This window comes from Diadema antillarum, unplaced genomic scaffold (assembly GCF_040938485.1).
Source record: "Diadema antillarum isolate AM-2024a unplaced genomic scaffold, OU_Dant_1.0 seq00000385_RagTag, whole genome shotgun sequence".
Taxonomy (NCBI): domain Eukaryota; kingdom Metazoa; phylum Echinodermata; class Echinoidea; order Diadematoida; family Diadematidae; genus Diadema; species Diadema antillarum.
This window is the reverse complement of record NW_027271383.1, coordinates 1250541-1265444: the sequence shown is the minus strand read 5'-3', so window position 1 is coordinate 1265444 and position 14904 is coordinate 1250541. Positions and strand designations below refer to the sequence as shown.

Genomic DNA, 14904 nt, shown 5'->3' with positions numbered 1-14904 from the left:
AAGGTATCTTCATGGAACTTAGTATATATGCTTGTACCGATGGGCAGTGATTATCTAGGGAAGTTGGGGGTCATGGGTCAAAGGTCAGGGGTCAAAGGTCAAGGTCAACTCCTCAAAATATCACTACTTTCCTTATATTTATGCAATGCCTAAAGGGTTTTTTTTTTAACTTGATGTATACATGTATTACCCAATATATATTCTGTGGGAAGTTTCTTGCCCAAAGGGCAAAAGGTCAAAGGTCAAGTGAAAGTGCTGAATTGCACTTTTTCCTCCATGTCTCAAAAGTAACTCAGGTATCATCATGAAACTTACATATTTATGCATGTTCAACCTAACAGTGATTCTCTTTGGAACTGTGAGGTCAAAGGTCAAAGGCCAGGTTTAGATAATGCTATTTTCCCATTTGATACTGAAATTATATTTTTTCTCAATACCTTGAAACTAAATGCATTTAAACTTATAAAAGGGCCAAAAGTCAAGTAAAAATCATCAGTTCCCCAAATACCTGCACTCTGACATTTTAATCATTCATCCAGTTGAACCTAGTTCTAGGAAAGTGAACATTCAGCACATTAAATGTGTCAAACCGGTCATTTTAATATTTTGCCAATTGTGTGAAACTGTCATCACACATTGTCAAGACATTGTACTATAGACCTATTAGGAGAACCATGAATTATTGCGGAGGCATATCAGTCGCCATAGCGATATATCTAGTTCCTCATGATGCAGTGTCAATTCAGTGTTCAAAGATATGTACTACAGTGTAATGAATATGTGACCTGCAACATTAAAACAATCTTTAGTAAAGTAAAAAATAATACATGAAACAAATTCATGGTATATTCTGATTGTCACTTTTGTCTAAAGAATAAACTTTTAGCGTTAACATGATAAATCAAACTTGTCTAGGATTAAGAAGTATAATCCACAAAATACATCTGAAAAGATTAGACTTACACTCAGACACTTGATTAAGAAAAGGAATAAAATCAATCTTGAAGATGGTCCCCATGCAAGTATGTGGTCAGCAACAGTGATTTGTGCAACTTTATGCATGGCACTGAAGGTTGAGCTGAATCACCATGTTTTGTAAATACATGTTTTTTGTTGTTTTTAGCTCACCTGAGCCGAAGGCTCATGTGAGCTATTGCGATCGCTCTTCGTCCAGCGTCCGGCGTCCATCGTGCGTAAACTTTTCACATTTTCATCTTCTTCCTGAGAACCCCATGACCGATTTTCACCAAACTTGGCAGGTAGCATTCCTAGGGGGATAGGATCTCAATTTGTTCAAATGGGCACCATGGCCCACCTGGGGGGCCCCATGGGGTCCAAACACCCTAAAATTAAGGAATCTTTAAAAATCTTCTCTAGAACCAGAAGTGACGGGGCTTTGTTAATACTATGAATTAAGTACATTGATGACTGTAGTTTCAAGTTTGTTCATGGGGGAATCAGGGGTGCCCCCCTTGGGACCCAAGGGAGGGGGTGGGAAGGGGTCCTAATGGGGCCTAAATTGTACATTTTCATCTTCACTTTGAGATCCCCATGTCTGATTTTCACCAAACTTGGTAGGTAGCATCCCTAGGGGGATAGGATCTCAATTTGTTCAAATGGGCACCATGCCCCCCCCCCCCCCCCCCCCCGGGGCCCCCAGGGGGCCCAAATCCCCTAAAATTAAGGAATCTTTAAAAATCTTCTCCAAAACCAGAAGTGATAGGGCTTAGATAATACTATGAGTTAGGACATTGATGACTGTAGTTTCAAGTTTGTTCATGGGGTTGGCAGAATCAGGGGTGTGCCCCCCCCCCCCCCCCCCCTGGGACCCAGGAGAGGGGATGGGGAGAAGTCCTACAGTTGTAATGGGGCCTGAATTGTACATGTTCCATCTTCTTCTGAAAACCTCATGATGAATTTTGACCAAACTTAGCAGGTAGCATCCCTAGGGGGATAGAATCTCAATTCCTTCAAACGGGCACCACGTCCCTCCTGGGGGCCCCTAGAGGGCCCACCCCCCCCCCCACATTAAGGAATATTTAAAATCTTCTACTCTTAGAACCAGATATGATAAAGCAAAGTTAATACCATGAATTTGTACATTGATGACTTTAGTTCCAAGTTTGTTCATTGCAGATCCAGGGCTGCCTGCCCCCCCCCCCCCCCCCCCCCCCCATCCTGGAGTTGAGGGGGGGGGGGGGGTCCATATGCAGGCCTAAGTTTCCAATGTTCTCAGGTAAGAGTGTACAAGAATGCATGGAAGATGAAATTGTGATACTCAGGTGAGCACGTGACTCCCGGGTCTCTTGTTTATTCTGCCAATTGGTTTGAGGGTTTACCTCTTGAGTAGGACTAACTTGCATGTGATTCCTTTTGAATCAAAATCTAATTTTTATGTTCACTTCAGCATAACCAAGTAAAGTGAACTTGGGAGTGACTTCAGTTTTGATTAGCAGCATTGACCTTCCATGTCATTCACATATTATGTCTTTTTTTAACTGTTTGAAAAAAGAAAGAAGAGAGGACTGCATATGATTCATATCAATATGTTATGAATACATAAACAAATATTCTCTGAAATTTATATTACTCAGTCATGAATAGTGTTCATTGTGTATCTCCTCTGAAAGACTATGGAACAGACAGGTGTGAATCATCACATCTCTTAGCAGCTTGTCATGACATGCTGACTGTTTACATCACACATGTCTTAAACTTTCATCCTTTTGATGTTTACTTTTCTCCCTGACCTAAACAGACCATATTTATTAGGCCTTACCATGTGACCTCCAGACAAATTGGGTGAAAGACTTTGCTGATAGACATCAAATACTTTGTGCGACATATATGTCTTATGACATGAGATGGAACAATTATGTAGACTTTGTGGTAAATTTCCTCAATGCACATTAATATTTATTCAGCAGTGTTGTCATTTACAGTTTTGTTTAATATTTGGTTAAAGTAGTAGTATATGTATTAAAGCTTTGGTAATGTGTATCTTTGCTTTTCTATCATTCTTCAAACCCTATGGTGATTACTGCAGTGGAAATTAGGAATGCATCAGAAAAACTGTATAGCAGCCTGAGGGAATAGCTAGAAGAGGAAAAAAAGGGGTAATAACATACAATACAGAACTCCTACTGTGATGTCAGGAAGGTTGAGGACTGTGCCGGTTTATGTCTGTTCAGGAAACTGAAGCAGTAACACTAATTTATGTAATAAAATAGCTCTTCTTCAAGTAATATATCTGTGTTATGCTCATCGATAACTTGAGATAACAGCATCAGGGATGGACTATAACATTGTTCTTAGAAAAAGCTGAAATATGCAAGGGAAGTTTGATTTAAGAGAGAACAGGATACACAGATTAAAATTAGAGTAAATTTGACAGTCCATTCAGCCAGGGTGCTACATAACTTCATTTCACCACTTGCCCAGGCGGGCAAGTAGATTTCAATTTTGGTGCAAAACACTTGCCCGAACATTAATTTTACTTCCCTGAAAAGAAAGTCTAAAGTAGAAGGAAATAATACAGGAAATCATGTGGTAGTCAAGAGTTTAATAAAAACACAATCATTGGAATAAACAGCAAACATTGATTTGCACACTTAAACACAATGGACCAACAATTCTGGTCCAATCAGTGTTGCCCTTGCATTGCATTCGGGTTTCTTCACGAAAGTGTTAAGTTGCTGAAATGAAATATGAAGTGCATTGCATCATTAAACAGCCATTATCTGTGGGCTTCTGTATGGTTGACTTTGTGGGTTTTTGCGGGGGAATAAGTGGAAAAAAAAAAGGTGTCTCCAAAACTTTTTGCTTGCCCAATTCCGGCAAGCATTTGTTCTCATTGTTCAAGAAACACTTGCCCTGGGCATCGGGCAAGTGCTTATGTAGCACCCTGTCAGTTTAGCTGTTATGTGATTAAATGTAGACTAGAAAAGATGAACAGCTTGAGCTAGGGCATGTATGGAATGGTGTGAGATTTTTCAGCTATCCAGAAGAAACTTTGCCATGTTCTGTGAAAAGTAGCCAAAATGTAAGATTTCAAGCAGTCATTTTGCATATTGTCAAGATGATCATTGAACAGAATAATAAGTTGTGTAAAATATTTGACAGACCATTTAAGATTAAATTCTAGGGTAGTAAAGTTAGATTAAAAAGTCTAGTTTCTCGAAGACTTGAGGTAGACTTCGAAATTAGATTTTTAGCTCACCTGAGCCAAAGGCTCAAGTGAGCTATTGCGATCGCCCTTCGTCCGGCGTCCGTCGTGCGTCGTGCGTCGTCCGTCGTCCGTCGTCCGTCGTCCGTCGTCCGTCGTGCGTCGTCCGTCGTGCGTCGTGCGTAAACTTTTTACATTTTCATCTTCTTCTTGAAAACCCCGTGACCGATTTTCATCAAACTTGGCAGGTAGCATCCCTAGGGGGTTAGGAACTCAATTTGTTAAAATGGGCACCATGCCCCACCCAGGGGGCCCCCAGGGGGGCCCAAACCCCCCAAAATTAAGGAATCTGTAAAAATCTTCTTCTCTAGAACCAGAAGTGATAGAGCGAAGTTAATACTATGAGTTAGTACATTGATGACTGTAGTTTCAAGTTTGTTCATGGCAGAATCAGGGGTGCCCCCCTTGGGACCCAGGGGAGGGGGGTGGGGAAGGGTTCTAATGGGGCCTAAATTGTACATTTTCATCTTCTTCTTGAGAACTCCATGACCCATTTTCACCAAACTTGGCAGGTAGCATCCCTAGGGGGTTAGGAACTCAATTTGTTAAAATGGGCACCATGCCCCACCCAGGGGGCCCCCAGGGGGCCCAAACCCCCCAAAATTAAGGAATCCGCAAAAACCTTCTTCTCTAGAACCAGAAGTGATAGAGCTAGGTTAATACTATGAGTTAGCACATTGATGACTGTAGTTTCAAGTTTGTTCATGGCAGAATCAGGGGTGCCCCCCCTTGGGACCCAGGGGGGGGGGGGGGTGAGGAGGGGTCCTAATGGGGCCTAAATTGTACATTTTTATCTTCTTCTTGAGAACCCCATGACCCATTTTCACCAAACTTGGCAGGTAGCATTCCTAGGGGGTTAGGATCTCAATTTGTTAAAATGGGCACCATGCCCCGCCCAGGGGGCCCCCAGGGGGCCCAAACCCCCCAAATGAAGGAATCTTTAAAAATCTTCTCTAGAATCAGAAGTTATAGAGCTGAGATAATACTATGAGTGAGTACATTAATGACTGTAGTTTCAAGTTTGTTCATAGGAGATCCAGGGGTGCCCCTCTTGGGGGTAGGGGGGAGGGGGGTGGTTGGAAGGGTCCAAATGGGGGCCTGAATTGTACATTTTCATCTTCTTCCTGAAAACCTCATGATGGATTTTTGTCGAACTTGGCAGGTAGCATCCCTAGGTGGTCAGGATCTCAATTTATCAAACTGGGCACCATGCCCCACCCAGAGGGCCCCAGGGGGCCCCAATTCCCCCAAATTAAGGAATCTTGAAAAAATTGGGCCCTTATTGTACATTTTCATCTTCCACTTGAGAATGCCTCGTCAAATTTTGGTAGAGCTGTGAATAATTTAGATTAGTGACTGCGTGAAAGGTGAACTTGCGATACTCAGGTGAGCGCTAGACCCGCGGGTCTCTTGTTAGAAATTAGAATGTAGTGGTTGGAAAATGTTCTGTTTACATAAAGTTCAGAGCTGCTCCATTTTCAATTGATGTATATGAGCTAAACAGAGTGGTTTCACAAGAAGTTTTGAAAATTTAATCTGTTAAGCTTCAGAGAAATTCCACATGTAATTAGAAAGTCATGTTAAGGAATATGAACAGCTGTAGTTCTTTAACTTACTCATACAGAATAGTAACATTGGTTGCAACCACAGGTTGTGCAAATCAGATGAGACAGGTGATGATATCTTTACCTCACGACTCTCCCAATGATTCCATCACTAGTAAATATATATAATGCAAACCTTGCATTTTTGAGTGATGTATCATTGACAACCCTTTTACCTTTTGAAATCATTATATTCAATTATCACAACAACAATAACTTGATGCAAACAGAATTTGTGTGTGTGTGTGAAAGATTTCATGTAAAAAGAAAAAGAAGAAATAGTTACATGTACAAATCACTGAGAGACTTGTGATTATTTGACATCACCTCATCCAACTTGGATATGTGTTAGGACCAGTGTCACCGTTGTATCACAAAGATACTTGAATCTGTAAAATCCTTCAAACATCTTACTTTATTTTGAATTTTAACCCATATCCACTGGTGGCGTAATGTAGTTTGTATAAGCTGTTGGAGGCTGTTTCACACACATTCACTAAACTGTGCTGTCTAAAATTCAAGGCGATGTCTTTGACACTTATGAGAAGAAAACTATGTATCAACTGTAAGAGAAAGTAATGGTCTTTCATATAAGATGTAAATCAGCATCATGTAATGAATTATGTGACATCATATGATATATGAATTACATGTTTATGAATAACCATATTGCTCATTCAAAAGAAACCACTAATGGAAAAATGTCCAGTCTAAATGCAGAAAAACAATCATCAATTATGAAATCTTCATAATGTAAGCTTTCAAATGGTATGTACATGTAACTCATGGAGTATAATGCTTACCAGTAGGCCTTTAAAGAAATATTGAATGAAAACTGATAACTATGGACCAGTGTGATCTAACTCATAAACCCTGTGGTAAAGTATATAGGCCTATGCATATGGCAGTGTGCGATCTCACATAGATGTAGACCTATTCTGTTAGCTGTAAACCTCAAAAGGTGAATACCAATCTAAACAACAGTGACAGGAAGTGAGGCAAAGGACTATGGGATGTCAGGTCAGAGTTCACAGGCTTTAATAAGCTCAACAAAATGACATTGTCCAAGCCATTTCTGCTATGGATTATCCCATATATCAGTGTTAGCAGAGTTTGGGCGAACTACGGGATGTCCAGTAGATGGGCAGATATGGGTTATAAGAACCTCAGCTACTCAGTTGTTTATGAAATGGAAGAAAATTGCCAAAAACACATTTATTACTCTCAGAATGTTGTTGCACTAGAGGATGGTGTTGAAATTTTATTGCATTGAGAAGTAAAGACTCTGAGGGCCGTCGCATCAAGTCTGAATTGTTCTTAGCCAATGATTTGGGTTGTTTAAGTAACTCCTGAAATTGTGTAGATACCATAGATTATAATTTATCCTCCAACTCCCCCAAAGAGCAGTGCAACCTCCAAATTTAGACATGCTGATAGACAGACAATACAAAGCTTACTGGGTGTGCAGCATGCACTTTGCTAGGCCAGCCAGTTCCAAAGGTTATTAGTCTGTCACACTTGTTCTAGAAAATGATGTAATGTGAAATCGAAGATAATACAGCATTCAACTTCATGAGCATTTCATGCTCTCAAAAATTTATGGTTAGTATGCTATCAAAGAATATTGAGGCAATGGTGTAGACCATAATTATGGTCTAATCTTTCTCAGATGGTCCTGTTTGCATCAACATTCTGTACAGTTTTATCATCTTCAGAGATTTACCAAGATGTTTCAGCGTAAATTATTAAAAAAGACAAAATTTATATCTTGTTCCTGGGTGCATACAGGCGCAGTTTTGAATTAACGTACAGTTCCATGCCACCACCGTAGAATGCTTGAAGATTGCTTCAAGTATAATATAAATGCTTGCAAGCATACCACATCATGCCCAGCATGACCAGAAAGCATGCTCCAATGGGGACGACATTGTGATGTGGTTGAGACCATTTTACAGCAATCTACACCAGTTGCAAAAAGCTCCCTGGATGCAGATTAGGCTTTAAATATCCTGTTTCCGAAGTGGAAATGCTGTGAATCGTGCCAAAATGATGTCTGCCTTTTCTACCTTTGCAGTGTGGAAAGGTTCAAGTTCCTGTCATTATGCAGCATGGAGTATCTGGTGCAATACTGTAAAGGCCGAAATGTTTGTGTTCATTAAACTTTCACAAATTTTGCGAAGAGTCAGGGTTTGCAAAAGTTATTGTCTACACACTACATTAAATGCCAGTGGCAATTTGTGAAAATTTTGTGCAGCAAAAAAGGCTGTTGGCACCAGTTTGTTCTATCATGCCACAAATTTTCTTGTTTTACAGTGGTCTTGCAACTCAGCATGAGTGAAGTGAGTGTCAGATTTGTGGTAGAGTGTGTCAGTTCAGCGTCAGTTGAGCATCAGTAGTATTCAATGCATAGATGTAATCAGCACTTCACAAGATTCCAGAATGAAGCAAAATAAAGCTAAGTTTACACAAACTTTTAAGTGCACAAGACTATTGACCCCTTGTAATGGATACATACCTAATGTGAGGAATGTTCTGATATGGTGCTTTCAAAGGGATTCTTCTAGATGGATGCCTGAATGCATAACTGCTGAGGGTCAGTAAAGTGGCCCATACATTTTGTACTGTGTATATTGGTATTTTGATGAACACTCATATTTCACTGGAACATTCTTATCAAAGTAATGCAGAAAGAGAGAGTATCATCATGAAAATGACATTTTACAGGTACAAATGGTATCAAATATGCATTTTTGCATAAATTACCACAGAAAAATTATTATGTAGGACTGCATGGACTTTACAGACAGGATTCACAATTATGCAAATATCTTAGCAATGAAAAGTGATAAATATCTACAAATTTCTGCAGTTTCCTAAGATATTAGTCTACCAAAGTAGGTAGCAAATTTGGAAAAAAATTCAGTAAAATTTGAAAATATATATTTTTCATTTTTGGGAGAAAATTGTATTTTTTCATTGTAAAATTTGACATTATGGCATAAAATATTTTCTTAGCATTTCTTGAAATCCATCAAAAGGACATTTCATTTGTGAAGATTTTTGATTTGTCCTTTTAAAAATTGTGTGCAACATGACATGAACATTAAAAATATAATGTTTTTAAATAGGTTTAAAAAAAATTTGAGTAGCCTCCAAATGAGTAGTGCATAAAATACCCTCAGCAGTTCATGGGTTAATGATATTTAAAGCACATCCTGGTGGCACATAAAAGCAATGGCTTGCTATATATTGAGCCTGAGCACATATATTGCCAGAAGTAAAGCAAATCCCAGTCCTGTGCTAGACAAAGCCAAGAGGATGCCTTGCCACTAATGACATCTTAATGTATTGAACATATAGGTATGTCATTTTTGTACATCAGTTTGTGGCTGATTTTTGTCAAGTTTTATTTTCCTTCTATTATTCAGGATTTTTGCTTTTCATTGTAGGAGGCTGTCTATCTATGAATGTATTTGCTTCAATGTGAAGTTTTTCTGCAAGAGATGTTTGTTCAAAGAAATGAAACTTGTTGAAATAAACATCTCAAAGATTTGTACTCATTTCTAACAGAAAATAGACTAGATGTGCACAATGCAGTATACAAGCGTAGAGAGTATCTAGAATATATATATATCTCTCTCTTTTTTTTCTTTTTTTTTTGGGGGGGGGGGTGACAAGTCAATTTTATGTGTGGGAATCATTATCAGTGATTGAAAGGTTTATGTTAGTCAACCCTTGAAGTAGATTTACCCTAAACAAAGTGAATACTTCCTAATTCAGTGGTTATTAGAGACCAATCATGTTTGCTCATGTGCCGTGTAAATAGACTATGGAGATTATGTCCATTTGGAGAACTCTTATCTGAATGCAATCTTTCTAAGCTCTCTTGTTTTGCAAACATTTGCTTCAAAACTGCTAGACTGTAACTTTGAGTGAGTATCTATGTGTAATTATTTATAGATTGAAGTGGTTAAATGCTTCCTGAAGAGTGCAGACATTTATTAAGATTCTTTGAAGAAGGAATTCACCCCATGCTCTTTGAATTGAGGAGTAAAATGTCATTCTATGAGCTTAGACAAGCATTTCAAACTAAAGTTTGTTCATCATCAGTTCTTGCATCACTCCAGCAATGATTTTGGCTTAAAGTTTGTTATTGCACCTTGGAATATAGGAGTAAAGTGATATACAAGATTTGAAAATTTACAGGTGTTACTTGGTCATCTTCTTTCAGCTTTATCTTTATCATTTTCTCCAAAACTTAATGTGAAGTTTGGTTGTTTGATTCTCTGTTTCATGCTGTTCTTTTTGTTGTCTCTTTTCAGTTCTTATTACTCTTTGTTTTTCGTATTCAGTCTCAATTCTTAATTCTTCATTGTTTGCTTCTGTCTGATACTGATTTTGAATTGCGACAATATTCCTCTCAGCCAGCATTCTTTCTTTCTCTTTCTCTATCTTCAAACACCTTGCCTTGCTGGCTGTCTTTCTTGCTCCTCAGCATCCGACCTGCTGGTGGCATTTGAGTTTCATTGAGGTCTTCATCTTGGGTGCCACATGATCATCAAGGGTGGCATAGGCACCATGACCACCTATTAATCAGTAGGGAGAGAGGAAAAAACAGTGCAGATGAACTTACTGTCGTACAAAAGAGTCTCTAAATCACAGTTTTTAGTTGCACATATTTCAAAAGCTACAGCAGATTCTACTTTGGAAAGGTCTCCTTTTTATCTTGTGCTGTGCTATTAAATATGTATTCTTCCTAATCCATATTGCATTGTTAGACTATTTTCATGCTATGTAGGAATCAACAGAATTACTTTTGAAATGCATGGAAAAACAGTGAAGCAATGTGTTTGTCAAATAAAGAAATCTGCAGAAATTAGATGAGAACACAGCAAAACTGAAGAAACTGTTGGAACATGTGCAGAAAAAGAAATCATCCTGACAATGTCACCCAATTTCACCCATTGAGTTGTTATAGTTACCTTAAATTTTTAATATGGGACTAACATAGATTAGCATCACATATGCAATATTTTATTGTTTGGAAAATCAATAAGAGTTCAACAATATCACAATAAGGCCTGAGTAGACAGACAAATAACAATGTCTCCACCGAAATTAAGATAATAACATAGCAAACCATAATGGTGTTTGACAAAAACATCTCTGGAAAGACATTTGTCATTACTAAGTTTGCCTGATTGTGCCCACATAACATTATAACAGGAAATATAGTATGTCAGACTAGCATAACTTTTTCAAAATTATATATAGTAGTATAAACAATACTTTGATCAGTGTCTTATTTTTAAGACATGATATACAAGATTTATACGTAAAAAAGTGCCCCAAATTATGTATTCATTTCTATGAATAGTACATATGATTACTTCTCAGAATTTACCAAAAAAGAACCATTTTAGAGTTACTTTCTATACATATAAACATATTACAGTGGAAGTCTGCATAATTCAGAGAAATTCTGAAGAAAACACAGCATTCTTATAGGGCTTATATGACTGTTTGATTCCATTCTTCTTGACATGTCCTGCCATAACATCAACTTCACCAAGTAATCACACACTCCCACATGAACATAGATGAATATCTTCCCATTACTTATGTCAAAAAAAGGACTAAAATATTTCATAGTTTGGGCTTGGCAATCTTAAATTTTTAAAGATATGGTATCATTTTACCTAGAGCTGTTTTGATGTTTAGATAAGGTTCCAGTTTCTCTTCATGAATTGCAGTCTGATGGCAGGATTTTGATTGTAATTTTGATTATTTATACCAATTTATAGAAGCGCAGAACCAATGTGGGTCTGTGCTGCAAGAGCTCCTGTTCAGCTTGAACAGTAGTTAACAATTAAAGAGATGTGTTAATTAGGTGATACGCTATCAGCGTATCACCTATTGTGATTGTCAAAATTTCTCTTTTTTTTTAATTAGGTGATCCGAGAATCCTCTCGGATCACCTTCTGTATCTGTACTGATTCTTTGTTCTTCTTCTTCTTCTTCTTCTTCTTCTTTATTTCTCCGCAAAAGTTGTGTAGAGACTAGCTCAGAAAGTGCATTGCCTATGAATGTCAAACTTATACCATATGTGTATCATGTCCCAAAGACGACATGTCAAGTAAAATCGTAGTGATCAGTCGACCGTGACGTCACTATGACGTCATTATATGAAAACACATTTTCAATCATATCTCATTAATGGAGTGGAATTTCTCAATGAAATTTACGTCACATAAATTTCAATTCAAGGGAATTCTACCCATATTTTCAGAATTCCTCGCATCGTAAAGACGTGCGCGTACGCGCGTTGAAATATTTGTATGCTCCAATCAAGCTCAAATTTTTTTTGCATACGTTTCAGACCATTTGGAGCATTTTTTGAAAAATTGAAAAAATTGGACGGACGCGTACGCGCGCGCACATATACGCACGTACAGCTCATATGCAACAGAAATTTCCCGATTTTTTACATTTATCGGATGTCTGAAAAGTCAAGGAATATTTCTAGCAAGTTTCAAGTCAATCCGACTCAATATGACGTCATACGGGACTGTCAAAGTTGAAATTCCGCGCGCGCGTCAATGGCGATATACAGTACAACAATGCCCCAAAACCGCCAATTTTAAATCCGATTTTACTCGTCAGGATGGACGGTGACCCCCAATTTTCTTTACATATTCTGAAAGCTGATGAGTTGTACATGTCAGTTTATGGGTTGGCGATACTGAAAAAGTGATTCAAAGATATCAAATTTCTTAATAAAGTAAAAAAAGTAAATTTTCAAAATGACGTCATCAATTTTCAAGTTTACTTGGGCGTATCTCACTTATCCTTTGCCAATTTTCACCCAGATTTCAGTATGTTGTAGCTTATTAAATGTTCTTTCATTAATGTAATTACAACATTTTGATTGGATGGCGGCATCACCTCGTAAAAATGGATTAAATGTAATCTTGTCAAATTTGACCAGTTTACGTGTTATCTCTATGGGAGAGCAGTTTTTCTGGCAGTGAAAATTGACATGACTATCTTTTTCGAGCATTAGCTCACTTATGCTTCGGTGAATTTTTCCCAGATTTTAGTATGTTGTAGCTGAGACTTTGGGCTATCGTTAATGTGCCCTCCATTTTTTCATACGAGGCCGGCATCACGTCGAAAAACTTGGTTGAAAATGGCACGTGGCTTCGATGCAGCGTCATTTTGCTTAATACACAGGGCCTATGGAGCATGAAATAGGTCATTGCATAGCGCATCCGACTCGTAATCCTAAGGTCCCTGGTTCGAGCCTCACCCTTGCCAATATTTTTTTTTTCAAACTCTTTTTTTCTTCTTTTTCTTTATTTAGTCTTAATCTCCCTTCCTATTTTTATCTTTTTCTGATTTTTTAATGCTTCTCCTTCAAATTTCTATAAAATAACATAATTTTTTCTTTATTTTTCTTTCTTTCTACTACATTCTGTGCAATAGATGAAGAACAACAATGGTTATCAATCCCATATTTTGCACATGTTTAGTTCATGTCACCTACATTATTTCATAAAATAACAACTTCTTGATCAGACACCATCTTGGGTATGTAAATTAGGGTCAAATTTCATAAATGTTTCATCCTGTATCTTGGTGAATACATGTCCTATCTTTCCAATATTTTGCACACACAAAGATCACGTTACCAGGATCATTTCACAAAATAACCATTTCTTTCTCAGATGCCATCTTGGCTGTGCAAAGTGGGGTCAATGGTCAAATATACTTTATTCTGTATCTTCGTTATAGTGTATACGGAATATGGTACCAAAGATGGCAAACCCGACTCCCTTTTTTTTAAATGAGAATCCAAACATCACACGGCCAATGTCCATAACCACAGATGAACCTTTACGGTCATGCCTATTGGGATCAGGACTCAAATCATTGACTTTCGAAGAGATCGGATCACCTAATTTGTCAGTGTTGACAAATTCCGAGTCTAGTTCTTCTTTCTTTCTGCCACATTTTGTGTCGTCAATATCTCAACAATGACATTACGGAATTACATGACATTTTCAGTCAACATGTCTCATAACAATATCTAGCCACAATAAGGTTTTCATGACAGTAACATATCTATGACGTCATCTAGGCGCCATTTTGTGATTTTCGGACCTTGTCACATGATCGATCATAACTTCATAACTAGATATCATTTCTGTATCATTTTCGGTGGACATAAAGTTCAGGTCAGGCTCTATCTTACTTTTTAACGCTAGTTACCAAGGTCATCATTACGCACGCGTTTGCGCGCGTCAAAATTTTAAAAGGCTCAAAACGACTTCCCAATAGGAAATCTCGAAGTTTCAGACAATTTTAAGCGTTTCAAACATTTTCTCGCGTGCGCGTCCGTCCGCGCGCAGAGGGCGTAACCAACATGAAAATGCAATTTTTTTTGACTGATTTGGATTTCTGATACTTTGAGTAACAATATCCATTGATTTCCGATCGATTTTGACCTATAACAAAGGAATGCACTGGCGTCAAAGTTGAAATTCCGCGCGCGCGTCTTTCTGCAAATATAGTGAAAAAACATTTTTTTGTTTATGTCGCCATAGCTCTTTAAAACGTCTGGTGACCCTATATTTCTATTGCATATTACAAAAGCATATGAATTGGAAATAACATTTCAAGTACCAATATTGCCAGGAAAACTCATGACGTCATCATATCATCATCTGAAATCAAAAAAGTGGAATTAATTTTTTTGAGGTACTGTTTCTGACATTCATTTACTCGTATCTCTATTGTTTAAGCTTAATATTACCCCAAATTCAGATATGTTTTACTTTGAACATTTGCCTTTCAAGTCCATGTCATGGTTTTGAAATTTGATGACGTCATCATACTTTAAATTGTGATTAAAGGTAAACACGCAAAATCGGACAAGTTTACGTGTTATGTCTATGGGAGGTGATTTTTTTTAAAACCATGCATTGACTTGACAACGTTTAAGCACCTTTATCTCAGCTGGTTTTGCTTTATTTCCTCTGAAACTTTAGTATGTTGTAGCTGTGACAATAAGCT

At 37.8% G+C, this 14904-nt stretch overlaps 1 protein-coding gene across 1 annotated transcript in view; it reads left to right on the top strand.

Moving 5' to 3' along the window:
• LOC139731795 (basement membrane-specific heparan sulfate proteoglycan core protein-like) overlaps positions 1 to 14904 on the top strand; it is a 278824-nt gene that overhangs the window by 96784 nt on the left and 167136 nt on the right. The gene's annotated exons all lie outside the window — the stretch shown is intronic.